The sequence below is a fragment of the Jaculus jaculus genome, chromosome 14 (assembly GCF_020740685.1).
Source record: "Jaculus jaculus isolate mJacJac1 chromosome 14, mJacJac1.mat.Y.cur, whole genome shotgun sequence".
NCBI classification, from domain to species: domain Eukaryota; kingdom Metazoa; phylum Chordata; class Mammalia; order Rodentia; family Dipodidae; genus Jaculus; species Jaculus jaculus.
In genome coordinates this window covers 3,659,724-3,672,448 of record NC_059115.1, presented here as the reverse complement: position 1 = coordinate 3,672,448, position 12,725 = coordinate 3,659,724, and positions in this window count along the sequence as shown.

Below are 12,725 nucleotides of genomic sequence, written 5' to 3'. Positions count from 1 at the left end.
AACTTTTGACACAAGGTGGGGTTGTTAGCCATACCCTGGGGCAATACTTTCCGGTGATACTTTTTCACAGGTTCCTTAAAACTGATAGAAGGCACACTAAAGGCAAATCTCTTGCAATCTTGAGGAGCAAGAGGGATAGTATAAAAACAATCTTTTAAATCCAATATAATCTTTAGGAATAGCAGACGGTATAGGCAATCCTGGATACAAAGCTCCCATTAATTCCATTGTTTCATTTACCTTCCTAAGATCTTGTAATTTTCCAGACTTCTTTTTTATAACAAAAATTGGAGAGTTCTAAGGTGAGTGTGAATATGACCGCTGTCAAGCTGTTCTGTACTACCTGTTCTGTGGCCTGAATTTTCTCAACAGCAAGAGGCCACTGATCCACCCACACACAGGGTCCTCACTTTTCCAAGTTATGGGGTCTGCGTGAGGTACAGGTTGTTCAGTGACCCCTATTAAAGATATCCCAAGCCAGTTCTTGGAGGTCTTAATATTGGGGTTATAGGTTCCACTTGTCCTTGGCCATTTTTGCCTAACCCTTGATTTGGTAGAAATCCCTGATTCATCATCTCATTAGTAACTGCATCATTGGGACTATAGAGACAAACCCCGATACAGCTCTTCACAGCCCTTCCCCGTAAGTTAACAGGTAACCCAGGCACAATCTATGGCCTAAGAGTTCCTCCCTGTCCTTCATCTTTCCATTTCAGTACATCACTACTTTGTTCTGGGCTTCGAGTTTGCCCGATCCCCAGTGATTGAGTCACAGAGAACTGTTTGGGCCACTTAGAGGGCCATTGGTCAGCTGTAAGTACTGAAACATCAGCTCCTGCGTCCAGCAAACCCTGGAACTCCCTATCGTTAATATACAAAGTCAATGCTGGTCTCTGATCCAATGGCCTGGATCCAGTAAGCGTCTGAAGAACCAAACCCTGCATCACCTCTTTTGTCCCTTTTAGTAGCATTTTTAGTTTGCAGTTGGGGGAGTAATATTAATTTTGCTAATCGTTGTCCCTTACTAATTACTGATAATCCTCCAGGGGAATGAGTCATAACGTTGATTTCCCCCTCATAATCAGAATCAATCACTCCAGGAACCACTAAGATTCCTTTCATGGCAGAGCCCCACAGGTCCTTTAGGTAAAGGCCCATGAACACCTGTTGGTAAGGCCTGCATTCCCATCTCAGGGGTTAATACTGTGTAGGTGGCAGAACTGAGGTCCAGTCCTGCACTGCCTGGGGTTGCTCTGCAGAGGTCCTGAACAGATTGTTTTGCAGGGGAACAAAGTTTTAAAGTGCCCCATAACATAGTTGCTGGGCCTGGGGCTGGCCCCTCCTCCCATTTCCCTGGGAGAGGATTTCCCATTGATATCTCGTTTAGATTTACATTCATTGGCCCAATGTTTACCCTTTCGGCATTTTGGACACAATCTTGGCTCTCTTTTTGTAGCATCATTATTGGGACATTGTTTTATTTGATGACGTATTTGACCACATCCAAAACAATTTCCGGGAGGTCCGGCAACGCTCAACGCTCCTCTTATTTCCCTTTTGTTGCTGGAAAAGAACTTCTTTCACTGACTTTCCTTGCAGCGCAGCAGCAAAAGCCACTCCTTGTGTGTAAGATGGTCCTCTGTCAGAACACAGCCTAATATAATCTGACAAGCTTCCCTTTTTTTTTTCTAAAAGGTCTCAGAGCTGCTAGACAAGCAGAATTGGCAATTTTCATAGGCCAACCGTTTTACAAGTAGAAGCCCTGACTCTGAATCTCCCAGCAATCTATTCACAGTTTGTAGGAATCTATCTACACAGTCCCGATATAATTCACCAGGTCCTTGTCTAATTCTTGACAAATCCTCTGTTTTCTGTTTATACCAGGCCCTTTTAGCTGCACAATTAGTTTGTGCATAAGCGCCAAGCTCAACATTTGTTGTCTAGTTTCTTGATATGGGCCTTCTTCTGCGAGCATATCAAAAGTAATAGGCAGCCCCTGAGCTCTATTTATTTCTGCAAGGTTTTGACATTGTTCTACATATTCTGTGTTTTCCAAAGTAAATAGTCCCCTCCAGATAAACATGCTTTTGCCATTTGTTTCAATCTCCTGGGGGGAGTGCTTCAAAAGACACTGAGTCTAACATAGCCTGCGTAAAAGGAGCAGGGGACCACACTGCGCACAAGCAGCTTTCAGTTCCTTCAACTGCTTGAAAGGGGCAGGATTATGTGCCCTTACTCTATTCCCTTGCCCATCCTCCTGCTAAAATAAAGGAAACAGCTGGAAACCTTGGCTGTTTTCTCCTCTCCGAGCTGCCTCTAATACAGCAGCCTGTAAAGGTGATAGGGAGGATTGTGTCAAAGACAGGAGAAAAAATTTCCCTGGATAGGATACCTTCCAGTGAGTTGTTGGCCAGGGAGGTCACTGATGCCCCCAAAATATTATAGGCCATTGCCGAGGCCCTTGGTTTCCCATCAGGAATAGATGGTAAGACCCTATTGCTGAAGACTCCACATACTTGGGCTGCAAGGCCACTGAGAAATCCTGCTGGAGCTGAGCTGAAAACCTCCCCCATGTAGAACAGCTGACAGAAAGCTGGAAGAAGCTATTCTGCATGCAGTTCAATGGGAGAAAGAGAAATCACCAGTGAAGATACTCAACAGTGGACACTGCAAGCCTTATATTTTGCCAGCCAGGCCAAATGAGCCAATGGGTGCAATAGTGGCATGTCTGTTATGTGGGAAACCAACTGCCCTCTAATTGGACAGGAGGTCTGCTCCATGGGGGGAAACACATCCCTGATACTGAAAACTTAAAACAGGGGTAGTCATGAGCCCTAGGGGTGTAACATCTGCTGTTGTCTGGCTAAATGTATATACTATGCTTATCAAACTGCCCACTAAGCATTTCTGTTAATGTTCATACCCTTATATTAATGCTACTCTCACTTTGGGTACAGAATCTTCTCTTTTCAGATGGCAGTGACCTCGGGGCAACTCAGAAGGTATCATGGTGATGGAAAGAGATAACCGCAGTGCTCAGTACTGCAATATCTTATCACACCTTCCAAGGCTCAGGGTCCATTGTGGAAGAGGTGGCGGAAAGAATGTAAGAGCCAAAGGAAGGGTAGGACTCCTTACAACGTGCTCCTCCAGACACACAATGGCCTGGATATCCGTGACCTCACAGTGCCTGACACTACCTACACAAGACCATCATAAGAGGAAGAAAAGATCATGACATCAAAATTAAAAGGTAGACTGATTTAGATGGGGAGGGGGTATGATGGAAAATGGAGTTTCACATGGAAAAGTGGGGGAAGGGAGGGTATTACCATGGGGTATTTTTTATAATCATGAAAGTTGTTAATTAAAATTTTGAAAAAAAATATTTTCCCTGGGGGTCTTTGCACTACTGCGATTACTGGTGGCTGTTCCACCGCTGGTGGAGGATCTAACCCTGCTGACAGTCGGTGCTGGACTGCCCTGAACACATTTTCCCTTCAGTTATTGCACTTGAAAAGATAAAGATTCCACCATTCTTTGGAGGTGTTGAACCTCCTCTGAACATTGTCCTCTCTGATCATCCTCAAACTTAGTAAAAGCAATAAAAGGTGGACCCTCATCTTGATGACATTTTGCAGCTTCCTCCTTCAATTCCTCCTTTTCCTCTGGATCAAAGGGCTCAAATAAATCATCATATTTAAACATCCCATGTTCTGGCTCCTCAGACGGAGCGGAAGGGTTAGTTTCATTTTCTGTAGCAATCGCACGGTGTTGTGGTTCTGCTTTGGAAACTGCTTTTTCTTTTTTTTAATTTTATTATTTATTTGAGAGTGACAGACAGAGAAAGAGGCAGAGAGAGAGAATGGGCGTGCCAGGGCCTCCAGCCACTGCAAACGAACTCCAGACGCGTGCACCCCCTTGTGCATCTGGCTAACGTGGGTCCTGGGGAGTCAAGCCTCAAACCGGGGTCCTTAGGCTTCACATGCAGGCGCTTAACCACTAAGCCATCTCTCCAGCCCTGGAAACTGCTTTTTCTGACTGAACTTTATCCCGTTCATGTCTAGAATCTAAACTATCCCTAATTAGAGTCCACAGACTAAAAGTTTCTACTGGGCTCTTACTTGGTCCATGGGCATCATAATAATCTTGAAGTTTGGTCCCGACTTTTTGCCAGGTTTTTAAATCTACAGTCCTTTCTGGAAACCAAGGGCATACTGGTTCTACAAAATCTAAGAAATTCCAAAGTTGCTGATGACTTACCTTAGCCCCTCAAGTACGCAAGATATTCTTAAACATGCAGCTACTGTCCTGACGCATGTTGACTTATTTCACTCACCGCTCCCTTTTCTTTTCAGGAGCACTCCTTCCAACCCAGCGGTGCCCTTCACTTCGGATCCCCATCTTTGGGCCCCACGTTGGGCACCACCTGCCGGAACCCGCCAGCTACAACGGTTTGAGCCTGATGGGGAGTGAGGATTAAAGAGAGACAGGAGACAAGAGCTCAAGCAAGGACTCCAGACAAAGGCTGAAGCCCCACTTATTTTTCAGCAGTCCCCTTTATGAGCTCTTGCAAATAATAAGCCAATGTACAAAAATATTCCATGACCTTTACACAAGTTTCTAGCAAAACAACCTTCTTCCTGTTACAGACTCACGATAGCTTGGGAGTCAGACAAACCCCGTTCCCAGCAATAACTTCCTCATACAAGCACAAGAGTTAAAGGTTCGGTCAGGGGCTGGAGAGATGGCGTAGTGTCACTCTCAAATAAATAAATAAAATTTTAAAAAAATATTTAAAAAAAAGGATCGGTCAGCTCTTGCCAGAAATACTGAATTTACACAATCTTGCTTGCTTGCAGGTGCAAAAAGTCTTGTTGCCACACAGCCCAATGCTACAGGTTCAAGGCCAGCCCAATGGCTCCCAACAAGAAGCCGGAACCACTTAGTGCATCTGGCTTTCCGTGGGTATTGGGGATCAAATCCAGATCATTAGACTTCGCAGGCAAGTGTCTTAACCACTTAGCCATTTTGCCAGCTCCCCTTTTAAGAAAAAAAAAAAGGTTCATTTATTTGAGAGAGAGAAAATGAGGCAGATAGAAAGGATGGGTGCTCCCGAGCCTCTGGCTACCGTAAACAAACTCATGCACGTGCCACTGGCTCACATGGGTCCTGGGGAATCATACCTGAGTCCTTAGGCTTCATTGGCAAATGCCTTTATCACTAAGCAACCTCTTGAGTCCCACCCCTTTTTTTCAAGGTAGGGTCTTACTCTAGCCCAGGCTGACCTGGAACTCACTCTGCAGTCCCAGGCTGGCCTCAAACTCAGCAATCCTCGTACCTCTGCCTCTCAAGTGCTGGAACGAAAGGTGCGCACCACCACGCCCGGCCCTTAGATTTTGTTAGCACATCCTCTTGACTCTGATCTTTAGGAGGCATGCATTGCTTCACCATCTTTGTAAACTTGCAAAGAAATGTTCCCACAGACCCCTGAGTTTGAGTCCACCCTTTGAGTACATAGTGAATTCCAGGTCAGTCTGGGCTAGAGTGAGACCCTACCTTGAAAACAACAACAACAAAAAAAAGTGGATGGAGGGATGGCTTAGCAGTTAAGACGTTTGTCTGCAAAGCCAAAGGACCCAGATTTGATTCTCCAGGACCCACATAGGCCAGATGCACATGGTGCTTCATGCATCTGGAGTTCGTTTGCAGTGGCTGAAAGCCCTGGTACACTCCCTCTCTCTCAAATAAATAATTTGGGAAAAAAAAAAGCTGGGCGTGGTGGCACACGCCTTTAATCCCAGCACTAGGGAGGCAGAGGTAGGAGGATCACCATGAATTCAAGACCACCCTGAGACTACATAGTTAATTCCAGGTTAGCCTGGACCAGAGTGAGACCCTACCTTGGAAAACCAAAATAAATCAATAAATACCTAAGAGGCACTGGGAACAACATGTGGGAACTGGCTTAATCTATTGGAGAAGCAGGTCATGGGCCAGGAGATTAAGGCAAGAATGAATCCCATCCAGTCTATGGGAGACAAAGAACTCAGTTTACAAAACAGTACAAGAGGCTAGGCATGGTGGCACCCTTCTATCACCGAGAGTTCAAGGCCACCCTAAGACTACATAGTAAATTCCAGGTCAGCCTGACCCTACCTCAGAAAATAAACAAAGAACCAGATGTGGTGACACACACCTTTAATCCCAGCACTGGACTATAGCAAAACCCTACCTTGGAAACCAGGGACATCTGTGGTGTTGGCTTGAGAGCTAACCAACACACCTGCACGCGTACTGGCATGACAAACCCGACCTGTGGATCAGGAGTGGTAGGTTTTCCCATCAGGCGGCACCTAGTGTACCTAGGCCGCCACGCCGGCCGACAGGAAAGCTGCCCCACACACGACATCTGTGAAGGAGCTCAGCTGCAACCAATAAGTTGTTGATATCTGTGTGTGTGTGTGTGTGTGTGTGTGTGTGTGTGTGTGTGTGTGTTTTGAGAGAGAGGGAGGTTGGGCACACCTTTCAGCCACCATGAGTAACTCCAGATGAGTGCGCCCCCTTGTGTGCACATGTTATATTGCATGGCTGTGTCACTGCATCTGGCTATGTGGGACCTGGACATTCCAACATGCATTCCCAGGCTTCACAGGGAAGTGCCTTAACTGCTAATCTATCTCTCCAGCCCTATATACTTTTTAATTCACTTATTTGTGAGAGAGATTCACTTATTTGGGAGGGAGGCAAGCAGAGAGAGAGTTGGGCATGCCAGGGCCTCCAACCACTGCATACAAACTCCAGAAGCATGTGCCACTTTGTGCATGTGGCTTACATAGCTATTGGGAAATAGAAGCTGGGTCCTTAGGCTTTGCAGGCAAATGCCTTAACCACTAAGCCATCTTTCCAGCCCATTTTTTTTTTTTTTTTTGTCTGTCTTGTTTTTCAAGGTAGGGTCTCACTTTAGCCCAGGATGACCTGGAATTCACTATGTAGTTTCAGGTGGCTTCAAACTCACTGCAATCCTCCTGCCTCTGTCTCCCAAGTGCTGGGATTAAAGACCCAAAAGGCTTTTCTTTTGTTGTTGTTTGTTTTTGTTTTTGAGGCAGGGTATCGCTATGGCCAAGGCTGACCTGGATCACTATGCAGTCTCAGCGTGGCCTCAAACTCTCAGCGATCCTCCTACCTCTGCCTCCCGAGTGCTGGGGTTAAAGGTGTGCACCACAACGCCCAGCAAATTCATCTTTTTATAGTTCTGGAATTCAGTAGTCCAAAATTAGCCTCATTTGGCAAAAGGCAAGGTTTCCATTGGACTCCAGGTCTGGAATCTCTTGCCTCTAAGCGTTGCCCAAATTCCCCACCTGGGGCTCCTTCTTCCCTCTAACCTTAGCTTCTGTCTTCACAGCTTCTCTTTCCCACATTGTGCCTTCCTGGAAAATCAGGCACCAATGCTTGAACGTCTGCAAGGTTTCTTTCGCCACATGTAACACACAGGTTCTGGGGGACAGAACATGAGTATTTTTGTTACCGGGACACTATTTTGTACACCACACAGGATCCCATTTAATTTGTTCTCCATGTCCCTCCAGCCTCATCTATTAATAAATCTGTCCCCACTTATCCACAGCAGGGGGAAACAGACTACAGCTTCTGGGCAGAGTGCTATCGTCAGTAGAGATTTAAAGCCTTGTCTGCGAAGTCTAGGAACTCATGTCTGAATCGCCAGGTTCCACGTATACCAGACAGAGTGACGCCAGCACACAATGTTGTACACATGCACAGGGGTACACACATCTAGAATTCGTTTGCAGCAGCTGATAGCCCTGACACGCCTACTCTCTCTCTCTCTCTGCGTCTTTACCTTTCTCTCTCTCTCAAATAAATAATAAAATTTAAAAAGATACATTTTTGTTGTTTAAAGACACTAAGAAGGCTGGAGGAATGGCTTAGTGGTTAAAGCGTTTGCCTGCCAAGCCAAAGGACCCAGGTTCGATTTCCTAGGACCCATGTAAGCCAAGTGTACAAGGTGTTGCACGTGTCTGGAGTTTGTTTGCAATGGCTGAAGGCCCTGGCATACTAATTCTCTTCTCTGTCAAATAAATAAAAATTAAAAAAAAAAAAAAAGACACTAAGAGCCAGGCATGGTGGTGCATGCCTTTAATCCCAGCACTTGGGAGGCAGAGGTAGGATTGCCTGAGTTCAAAGCCAGCCTCAGACTGTATAGTGAATTCCAGGTCAGCATCCCTACCATGGGGGGCGGGGGGGAGGAGTTAAGCCACTAAAAGTGGTTAGGGAGATGGCTCGGTGGTTAATGGCACTTGCTTGCAAATTCTGCTAGCCCAGGGTTAATTTCCCAGCCCCCCATGTAAAGTCAGACAAGAGACCTTGGTGTGCCTCCCCCACATACAAACAAATAAATAAAAATAAGTGAAATCACTAAGCTTGCGTTAAACTGTCACAGCAAGAAGAAATAGTATCTCCCTATGTAGCCCAGGCTGGCCTCAAATTTTGCAATCCTCCTGCCTCTGTTTCCTCAGTGCTGGGATTACTACACCTGGTATCAGATTTAAATTTGAAGAGCAAAATTCCAAAATATTTAGGTGAAAATAAGAGGAAGTATCCTTAAGACAAAAGAGAAAGTGAAGCCAGGCGTGGCGGCCCACACCTTTAATCCCAGCACTGGGGAAGCAGAGGTAGGAGGCTCACCATGAGTTCGAGGCCACCCTGAGACTACATAATGAATTCCAGATCAGCCTGGGCTACAGCGAGACATTACTGGGGGAGGGGGTGTAGAACCCATAAACAGAAAGAGGTGACCCTGGCCATGGACAAGCAGAGAGCAGGGACTCTAGGAAAGGCAGTCTTGTCAGCAGGTGCTTCCTCTCACATGGCAGGTGGTGTGAAATGAAGGGGGGGGGGGTGGCTGAGCCCAAGGCACCCGGTGTTACCAACCAGCTCAGTGGAAGTTAGCAGGCTGTAAGCTACCGCACAAGGGCCTGAGTGAGGGGGTCAGGACCTTGGGCGGAGGTGGCAGGGCATTGAGGGGAAGGAGCCAGGCAGTGCTGCCTGTCCTGGATTTAGAGAGAGCAACACACGTGAGGCGTGAATGTGCTCCTGCCCCATTCTACAGATGGGGAAAACGAGGCCAGAACAGAGATTTGCCAGCAAACACCGTTACCACGTTCGAGCCCAGGGGCTGCTGCTACATTTTGTTGTTGTTGTTGGCTGGTTGGTTTTTCAAGGTAGGGTCTTGCTCTAGCTCAGTATGTAGTCTCAGGGAGGCCTTGAACTTACGGTGATCCTCTGCTCCCGAGTACTGGGATTAAAGGCGTACGCCACCATGCTCGGCTTTTTGTGGTTTTGCTTTTCAAGGTAAGAGCTCACTCTAGCCCAGGCTGACCTGGAATTTACTATGTTCAGGCTGGCTTTGAACTCACAGCGATCCTTCTATCTAAACGAGTCTGCTCTGCTGAATGTGACCCCCCCCCCAACTACATGCTCCATTGTCCTGGGGTGTCACAAACCACGTCTCCTGGTCTGCCCTGGGGTGTGTCACAAACCATGTCTCCTGGTCTAGCACCACACTGGTCCCAGGAAACCATGGCGAGTCTTGCATCCCCACGCGGGATGTGGTAGAACACTGACGTCTAGGCTATTCGTATCTTGCTCCCAGGAACCTGTAGACGTGGCACGGGGTAGAGGACAATTAAGGGGGAAGGAATCAAGCCTCAGTGAATCCCCTGGCTTTAAACCATTAGGTCGGACATGATGGTGTGCACCTTTAATCTCAGCTCTCAGAAGGAAGAGGGAGAGGATCATGGAGAACTGGAGACCAACATGAAGCTACACAGTGAATTCCAGGACAGCCTGGGCTAGAGCGACATTCTACCTCAGAAAACCAAGAAAAAAAAAAGATTAGCCCAGAGCCGTAGAAGCAGCTCAGTGGCACAGCACACACTCAGGGTCTCGGTTTGACTCCCACACTGCTGCTTTAAAGAAATAAAAGGGAGGGGGGATTGGAGAGACGGCTTAGTGGTTACTTGCTTGCCTATGAAGCCAAAGGACCCTAGTTGGAGGTTCGATTCTCTAGGACCCACGTAATCCAGATGCACAAAGTGGAACACATGTCTGGACTTTGCTTGCAATGGCTGGAGGCCCTGGTGTGCCCATTCTCTCTTATCTGCCCCTCTCAAATAAATAAATTTTTTTTTAATTAAAAGAAAAAACTTGCTTAGCTCATACCTACTCTGTCCATGGTAAGTCTAGAGCAAGTGAAAAAGACAAAGAAAGCCAGGTATGGTGGCGCAGGCCTTTAATCCCAGCACTCGGGGGGCAGAGGTAGGATGATTGCAGTGACACCCTGATTTTACATAGTGAATTCCAGGTCATCCTGGACTAGAATGAAACCCTACCTTGAAAAACAAAGCACCAGACAGAAGAAATCAGCCCAGATGCTACCACAGACTGGTTTGAGACGGGACCTAGGCTGGCCTTAAGCCCCTGCTCCTAGCTTCATCCTGCGCGCTCATCCCAGTGTTTGGACGTGACAGGAAAGACCCAAGAGGCAGGACGAGCAGACTGGGCTCTAGAGACTTCAGCAGATCTCTGCTCTGTCCACACATTTTCAGCCCAGACGCCCATTCTGGCCTCAGAGCTTCAGACCCACCAGACGACAAGTGTTGCTTGAGGCCAAGTCTGTTGTAACGGGCCGGAAACTGGCCGTGAGTTATGGAGGCGGCTAGATGGGCGCAACTGAACTGGAGCACAGAGCCCAGGCCGGTCGGCAGGCATCAGTCACGGGCAGTAAGAGCTACAGCCCTTGGCTGGTTAAAGAGCCAGAGCCAGGAAAGGGTTTGGTATGTCCCTGACCAAAGGCCAGAGCTCAGTCCCAACTAATCCTGGTCTTTGCCCACTTCGAGACCCTTCCTATCCCAGGATGACATCCAAACTGCCCAGCCTGGAGTCCACAACCCTTCGGAGCACCCAAAACAATGTTCTCCAGTAAGAGTGCTTGTTTTCAGTGTGTGGCCAGTGTGTATAGGAAGGAATTCGGTCCTTCCCTCCCTCCTTTTCTTTTCCTTCCTTCTCTTGTCCTTCCCTCCTTCTATGTATTCATTTCCAGACAGAGATTCACCATATAGACCAGGCTGGTCTCAAACTCTGAGATACCCCCAGGATGACAAGCCCTTAATTCATTATAATTAGCCCTGATGTGTGTCCTGGGTGACGGCGCCCTGAGAGACTGTACTTACCTTCCAGCCAGAATCTCTCCACCACAGGCAACCTCAGCTAGCTCCCTTCCCACCGCCTGGCCTCTGCCCACCCTGACCTGAGTTCCCAACACTCAGCCCACTTCCCACATTCAATGTGGAGTCTTGAAGAGCCCCAGGATTTAGGCGAGTTCATGAAAATGGCCTTCCTTCAGCCCATCTCGCTTCCTGACTTGGGAGATGTAAGACAAGTAGGGTGGTGATGCTGCCCTGCACAGCTACGTCAAGAATGCTGCATTAAAGGTGTCGGGGCCAGAAGGCTCATTTGGGGATGTGCTTGCCACGCAAGCCCGAGAACGTGACTTCGGGTCCTGGGCAGGTACCTGCAAGCCCAGCGCTGGGGAGACAGAGACAGGAGGAACCCTAGGCTTGCTAGCTGGCTCTTCTAGCTAATCTGTAAGCTCTGAGTTCACTGAGACCTTGTCTCAAAAAATAAGGTGGAAGGCTGGAGAGATGACTCAGTTAAGGTGTTTGCCTGCAAAGTCAAATGACCCAGGTTCAATTCCCCAGGACCCACGTAAAGCCAGATGCACAAGGTGACACACGTGTCCAGAGTTTGTTTGCAGTGGTTAAGAGACCACGGTGTGCCCATTCTCATTCTCTCTGCATCTTTCTTAAATACATTTGCATTTATTTTTATTTGAGAGTGACAAAAAGACAGATATATATAGAGAGAATGGGCACGTCAGGGCCTCCAGCTACTGCAAACAAACTCTGGACACATGTGTCACCTTGTGCATCTGGCTTTATGTGGGTCCTGGGGAACTGAGCCTCGAACGAGAGTCCTTTGGCTTCACAGGCAAGCGCTTAACTGCTAAACCATCTCTCCAGCCTTCTCTGTATCTTTCTACTTGCAAAAAGATTATATATATATAACATATATATATATATATATATATATATATATATATATATATATATATATATTTAATAAGGGCTGGAGGGATGGCTTATTGGTTAAGGCATTTGCCTGCAAAGCCAAACAACCCAGGTTCAATTCCCCAAGACCCACATTGTATGCATCTGGAATTTGGCCCTGGCATGCCCATTCTCTCTCTCTCTCTCTCTCCCTCCCTCCTCTGTCAAATAAATAAATAAATAAAATTTTAAAATAAGGTGGAGTTGAGCATGGCGGCACACGCCTTTAATTCCAGCACTCGGGAAGCAGAGGTAGAAGGATCGCCGTGAGTTTGAGGCCACCCTGAGACTACATAGTGAATTCCAGGTCAGCCTGGGCTAGAGCGAGATCCTACCTCGAAAAACCTAAATAAAAATAAGGCAGAGAGTGACTGGGATATCCAATGTCTGTCTCTGGGCACACACTACCACAAAGACATATATAATTTACAAACAGCGGCGCTAAGGCAGGACTTGGGTCTTCAAGCAGGCGGGACACCTCCAGAGCACATGTGCCTCCAGCCCACGATGCAGGGGCATTGGAGATGCAGAAACAGA